Genomic DNA, 7,813 nt, shown 5'->3' on the forward strand with positions numbered 1-7,813 from the left:
TTTTTCGGGGTGCACTCAGCCTCGTGATGCCAATTGAGGAGCTACTCGACCGAATAGTAGCGGCTCCGGTCAAAGAAAACCATCCTAACGACCGGGTGAGCGGTGTGCTGACCCCACGCCCCACCTATCCGCATCCTCAACTGAGGATGACACGGCGGTCGTATGGTCCCGATGGGCCACATGTGGCCTGAAGACGGAGTGTTATACCCTTCTTTCCATCAATACATTTGTTGCATAAGTTACTTACTCTCTACTGAATAACCCTTTACCTTAGATACTTCTTCTATTGGTAGAAATACTCGTCGCTCACTGAATTAACGTCTGCTTAAAATCTCTGTTGTAATGTAGCGTACTGCTTTTCACTTACATTCTTGAGTCTCATGTGCCTCTTAATAATTCAAGCTGTTTGCTCCCGCTGGTTACTTATTCAAATGACTGAGTTACCTTATATTTTCATTCTGAGGTCTTGGACCTCATTTTGCCAAACTTATCACCACGTTCATCAGCTCTTTTTGATAAAGGTGTTCGTTCATTTATCTCTGGACTATGTCGGTATACTCCTCGCAATGTTCACCATAAAGTGTTGGTATTTGATTCATAAAGTTTAAAGAAACTTGTCTATAATTTGCTATCCATATTGTCCATGCTGTGAATTGTTGCCTGCTCCTCTTCTACTTACAATTCCATTGCACTTGTTACTTCTTCTTGAACGGATCTTTTCATGTTATTGTTTGTTCCATTTCACAGTTGTGCGTTTTGTTCGGTATTCACCCTGTTTTCTGGAGTGGTGTTTTACTTTTTGCTTTTTATGGACACTGATAGAGAAAATTTTACATTAACGCCTCGAAATACTTGTATTATATTGGATCACCTGGTGATATATAAAACGACATACAAGAAATTTTTGTGAGTAACTCGGTACGTTGTAGTAATCAACAACACAGTTCGTTAAGTACAAACACACTTAGGTTTTACTGTCAACCATTATAATATCTTTTTTATATCTAAAATTTGTTTTCATCACCTTCAATCTCTTTCCTATGGGCTACATCGAGTTAGTGTTAATAAAGCCAGCTTTAATGAGATATACATTGACGGAAAAAATCGCAACACCAAGGAGTTGTGCGAAGTAAACGAAAAGCAGTAGACGTCTTTCTACATTTGGCGCCAGTCGCATAACAGTGGCGGTCCTAAGGCCACTATCACGATGCAAATCAGGTTTGCCTTAAATACACGCTGTAACGGTCGTGGGCGTTAGTTACCTATTAGACTTGACGTGCTGAGTTGAAGTTTAACGCGATAATGACGCCATTCTCAACACCTCAATAAGTTTGAACAGGGTCGTATAATAGGGCTACGAGAAAGCGGACTTGGCAGGAACGTAGCCGCATTTCATGACTGCTGTCAACGGTAGTCACGATGATGCACGGTCGCAAGAACACCCCGAACGACTGAAATGCACTACCAAAAGGGAAGAGCATCGTGTACGGCGAAAGGCTGGGGCACACCGTACTGCAATTGCTACAGCAATTTGAGCAGCAGTTGGCACCATAGTGACACAACGAACCGGTACAAATCGGTTAGTTCAAGGACAACTCCGAGCCAGACGCCCTGTAGCGTGCGTTCGACTGACAGAAAACCACCGACATTTGCGAGTTTTCAGTGGTGTCAACGGAGAGCTCATCGGAAAGCAGACTGGAGGTGTGTTGTGTTTTCTGAGGAAAATTGGATCTGCCCCGGTGACAGTGATAGTCGGGTATAGGTTAGAAGGAAGCCTGTTGACGACCTGCAATCAGACTATCTTCAAGCTATACACATTGGACCTACATACGAAGGTATGGCCTAGGGTGCGATTTCATATGACAGCAAGAGCACTCTCGTGGTTATCACACGCACCCTGACTATAAAATTGTACGTTAAACTGGTGATTCAATCTCCTGTGCTGTGAACAGGATTGTAAACAATGTTTTCCAACAAGATAACGCTCGACCATATACCGCTGTTATAGCTCAGTTTACTTTATAGAAGATCGAGCACACATGGGACATCATTGGGCAACAATTCCAACGACATCCGCAATCAGCATTAACCGTCCCTGTATCGACCGACCAAGTGCAAGAGGCATGGAACTGTAACCTACAAACTGACAATCGGCACCTGTACATCACAATGCATCCACGTTCGCCTCCTAGCATTCAACATTCTGGTAGTTTCAACTATTATTAATGTACCAGCATTTAACATTTGCACCGGCTTATCTCACATTTACATTAAACTGTGATCCTGCAGCGTTGATGACTTAAACAGTTTACTACACAAATGTTTTCCGAAATCTCATGACTCTACATTAATTACCTTTTGTTGTTGCAATTTTTCCGTCGGTGTATATGGGTATCATTCATGTTCTTCCAATTACTCCATTTCCTGTTCCTCTTCCTTCTCATTGATGTCACCTTCCTTCTTTTCTAATTGCGACCTAAACTTATAAATTACATCATAAAATGAGTCCATACCCTCGCCTTCGTGTATCACCTCGCCATAAATTTAACCTCCTTTCTTTTCCTTGTTGGTACTTTATTTTTTCTCTGTTCTTTCATAATCGATATTTTTCAAGGCATTAGTATTTATCCAATCATCATTCCACAGCTCTAAACCTGAATTGTCAAAACTATCTAATTCTATGGAGTCCCCTTCTTGCAGCACATTTTTTATTGATACGCTACTCCTGACAGATTTTAAGTTCTTGGTTACGTCTTTCTGGTCAGAATAGTCAACCAGTTCGGCCTTTTTACCTGTGTATAATTTTTACCTTATGGTCAAATGCACTAATGACCTCGTTTTTACGATTATAACCAAGCTTCTCGACTTTTAAATACTTTCCTGTCTCATATGAAATCTTACTTTCCTGGGTGAGTCGATGTTATTCTTCTTATTCAAGAAATTTAAGTTCACTCGTCCTTGTAATCACAGGTCGTGATAGGATAGTATCCGAAGAATATGTAGCTTTCATTGAGATGAAACCTCATGTTCATAAATTCCATTACGATGATTAAGGCAATCTCTATATTTCCCATGATAATTTCCTCTGAATTTATTAAATCCACAAATCCCACATCTGGGAATACTGTAATAGCAACTACACGAAACTGTCTGTCATACTGTGATCTCAGTTCCCTCTCTGATCGTGTGTGTATCTACGCTGGCGTCATGTTGAATCACGGGAATGACAATTCTTTCATCTCTGTACGTCGTTCTGCCTTTTACCTTTGCACCTGTTTCTGTGCCAATTTTCCACATTCTGACTGCTATCTGCCATTGGCGTTAAGTGATCGAACTCCTGTGCGAGGGTATTGACTCTTGTTTTTGGATTCCAAACGACTTTTCCTGCACTGATACTGGTACGTTAACCATTATAATTGAAATCATGTCCGATTCTCCAAGTGGTTATTCAGACACAAGTTCTTTTCTAAATATGTCCAAAAGAACTATTTTAACTCTTCCAACCACTACTGTCGATATTAGCACCTTCAAATAGGGCTTTCCTTATGCAATTTTGTGCGCTGCTTGACAAATATTGGCTCATGAGTACCCTTATAAATTGGTAATATGTGGTACCTACGATCCTTATCGTATTCTCCAAAATAATACCTCCCCTTCTAAAAGCCTACTAACTTCCCAACCATTATTCTTATCATTCCACTGTTCCAGAAATATTCCCTCAAACAGTTGTTTGAATACACAGGACATTTGGTTCCTCTGACAGAGAAAACTACACATCCGCATGTTCTGATCCTCAGGCTTTACATAACCTTTTGTTTTATCTCTCTGTTGTTCGTGCTCATACCAAGCTTCAAGCTTTAGCTGTCTTTGAAACTCCACCTGAGTAGCATATTAACCCACTAATAATTCTGTCTCGGGATTACTGTCAATTTTTTCGCGATTTATTTTTGGTTGTGAATGAAGTACACCTGTAGGTATTCCCAAAATACGTGGTCTAGATTACTTCCTCTCTGTTAAACAAATCAACACGAACCTTTTTTAGCTTGCTCCCATGCTGCGTATGATCTATTTCGCAAACCTCATTAGTTTCTTCTTGATTCTTCACTACATATACGACCTTATATGCTAAAAAAGATATCTGAGCCCATCTTCTTTAAACAATAGTTTATTCTTAAATACTACTCCTAATAAAGCATTATTTTTGGCTATCTTTATACTCTTGAAGTAAGGATGAGATTTCTAAGCGAACTTCGTTTTTAAACTCATCAAGTTTTTTGTTGGTTTCAATCAATATTTTAATTTGTTCATTCATTTGCTTTTATAAGTTTTTCTTCAACGGAAGATTTATTTTCTTTCATTGAATTTGTAATTTCTTTTTCATTTTTCTGAGATTTTGCCCAGTATTCACAAGATTCCCTGAGACACCCCATCACCAGATCTTCATAATCAGTAATATTTACTGCCATGCTTTCACTAGAAAAATCATTCTCACTGTCAACAGTTAAAGTTTCTGCTGATACAGTGCAGTAACATTCATTTGGTACATTCACATCTGAACCATGGTCATCTAAATGTACTTGATCAATGAGCAAATGAGGAATGTCCTTCATGACTCCCGAAACGTCTTGCATTGACGAACTTTCATCATGTAATCCTGACAAAAGTACGTCATTGTCCTATCTTCCACGAGAATTGTAACATACATCCCTATTCTTTAATACCATGAATTCCTTATTTTCAATCATGGTTCTAATCATAGTGATACCGATAGCTAAAAATCTGTTCACTACTTATTAATCTGAAGGTGTATGCGTTCTGCACTGCTCTGTGTTGTAGTACTGTACCACCCTATACCGCTGGGCTTTTAAGAATCATAAGATTACACTATCCTACCGTATTTAACGACATTTGGCTGTCTACAGGAGACGGTTGCATGGGCTCTTTCATCCTCCAACCAGTGTGTTGAATTTCACTTTGCGCCTCCTGTGGAATTGTCATATTTCTGCCATGAAGTGAGGACTGCTACCTGCCGCCATACATCTTGATAGTGCTGGTACCTACAGGCTTTTTCAGCCGCTTAGTGTCACTTCATCCTTCAGTGTGATATACTTTCTAAGAAAGCCACGACTTCTTTTCTTCATGATGTCAGTTTTTTCACCACATCCCACAAAAAAATCTATTTGGTCTGTGACATCTCAAATAATTGTCACTAATACATTGTGTAATTTCACAATGTAAATCATTAATGTAATATCCTAGAACAATACTCTTTACTACTATTATTACCAAAAGCTACTCTACATTCCCTCCCAAACTCTGTTCACAATTTTACTGTCTCAATACAGTACTAGTGTAAGTTCATTGTTCCCATTTCTTCCAGTTCTTCACCGTTACGGTCACTCAAAATCACCTAACATCCGTTAGGCATGACCCTGGTAGGTAGTCCATACCTACCACACACGTGAGGGCTGTAATTCTAAGTGTACAAAATCAGGCATATCTAGCAGTAGTTCTGTTCTCATCTAACTTTTGATAGACGTCATTGTCCCCTTCACTACAGAAGATAGCACTTGGCCGTTGCCATGTCTATGAAATGACGCTTCTAGGTTAAGATTGTAGGAAATTAAGAAGCTGTGAGGAGCTACGTTGCAGCAAATAGCCCTTTAATGTTATTTAATGAATGCCCCATTTTAACAGGCTGTAAGTCTTGCACAGTACCGTAACCACACAATATCATTATACCAATTACTACAAAGTCTGTAACATGTGGCACCTGCGCCATGTAAAGCCAATCATTCTTAGACATAGCGATCCAGTCAGTGTCAGCTTTCATTTTTCATGCCTGTACAAACATTCAACAAACCGGAAGGGTCTTAACATGTAATCGCTAATCACTCAAATATTTCATCACCGGACGATAGAAATGTCACCAGATCCTAAATTGCACTCTTAAAAGAGCAAGAGAAATATTAAAATACAATTTTGAGCTCACTGTCTTAAGTGAGCGAGCTCCTTGCTTCCGATGTTAAATCGCATCCAAGAGTTATTCCCTACGTACTTTTAGTAATGACTGCCACAGACAGAACAGCTCATATTAGTCAAAGCTTGCAGCAGTTCATGTTTTGACATCAACTTGAGCACGCGACTTCTCCGACCCATCACCACCAGTACGTTGCTGTTTTGCATTAAAGTAAGACCAACAGACAAATGTTGATGTTTTGTGACATTTCACGTTTCGAATGATTAAAATTCGCTATAATTTCAGAAATTATTCTATAGTGAATATGTGAAAATGTTTTCTTTACAGCTTGCTGAGATTCTGCTGAAGGGCAGAGAATGTACTGCAGGCACGATTTGCAAAACTGAGGGAGTTCATAGGTTCAAGAATCACGTCAGCGTGAAAATGAAACAAGAAATTTAAAAATATACAGGGCTCGTCCGGGATTTGAACCCGGGACCTCTCGCACCCTAAGCGAGAATCATACCCCTAGACCAACGAGCCCACGAGAAACTAGCGTGAGGATAAAGTTCTGGACCAGTTCCGTGCCAGTAACAGGTTCCGCCAGCGTGACCGACACTGCGTGACGGAACACGCGCCGCTTCGAGGCTCAGTTTCTGTCACTTCTTTATATGAAGCATCTGCACAACCATTGGAATTCACAATATCCACTTTTATGGCACTATACGCTAAGTTCGTTGACTTGAAGAAAACGCATGGGGCCTGAATACGGAAAAATATTTTGCCGAAACTGGTTGCTTTCGGAATAAAATAAAATATCTTAAAGTGTACGGCTGTTGGTAAAGTTTATTGACATTGAAAAGTACTTACCAGACGATGTTCGCTGGTCGTAATGGATCAACTGAGATTGAATAGCTATAAAGATGTAGGGTTCCTTGCCGTTTCTGCTATAAGGTAAGGACATTCTGTAAAATTCCAAGTGAGTAGAAAATAAAAGTGAATCTGCGAGTCATTGGCTTCGTTATAATCCTCAGGGGACGTTGTTTTCCCTTCTCAGTGACTTCGATGTCAGTGATCTATTATTTCATTTCTACCCTCCCTTCCTGCTTCTTTACCACCAGCTCCCAAACTTTTCTCCTTCCTTTTTCATGCGCGCGCGCGCGCGCGCGTGTGTGTGTGTGTGTGTGTGTGTGTTTTGCTTCTGTCTCTTTTTTACTGCTTTCCCAAAACTAGGAGGCATCTCCACCTCAAATTAATGTAACGCATGGTTCCAGCCTATTATTACTGTTCAGTTCATACATCGAGAAAACAATAAAAGAATTGATAGAGAATTTTTGAAAAGGGTTAAAATTGCAAGGGGAACATATTTCAATGATCAGGTTCACAGACGGCATACTCTTTCGTGGAAAATATTTAATGAACCTTAAGGCAGGCAACCCGACTTACATCACCTGTCCCCAGTGTGGATGCTGCGAGCTGGGCTCCCTGCTTTAAAGTGCATTAAATATTTTCAGTGCCAGTTTTATTTTCCCAACCCGTATAAGGATTATGGATGAACAGAGCAGGGATGAAAATAGTCAAGAGTAGTTGGAAGGTGAGTATTAACTTGCTTAACATCATCATATGAAGCGACATTGTAGAGCAAAAAGTGAATGAAATCTATCTGGAAATAACAATTATAAGGAGGTGGTCGAAAAGGTCTGGCACAGGGGAAGAAAGCCTGTCAGTCGGATACAGACATGGAACTGGTGAAGAAATGCCTGAAGCTGTGCGTTTGTAGCAAAGCGGTATATAGGAATGAAGGTTAGTCCACTGGAAACAACTCACGTGCGATGTTATCGAAAGATTGTTGAA

General features: G+C 40.0%; 1 non-coding gene across 1 annotated transcript; it reads right to left on the reverse strand.

The window, feature by feature from the left end:
• Positions 1-6,430: 6,430 nt before the first annotated feature.
• Positions 6,431-6,502, reverse strand: Trnap-agg. Its single transcript has one exon. It is a non-coding gene; the product is annotated as a tRNA-Pro (tRNA).
• Between the last annotated feature and the right edge of the window lie 1,311 nt (positions 6,503-7,813).

This window comes from Schistocerca piceifrons, chromosome 3 (genome assembly GCF_021461385.2).
Source record: "Schistocerca piceifrons isolate TAMUIC-IGC-003096 chromosome 3, iqSchPice1.1, whole genome shotgun sequence".
NCBI classification, from domain to species: Eukaryota; Metazoa; Arthropoda; class Insecta; order Orthoptera; family Acrididae; genus Schistocerca; species Schistocerca piceifrons.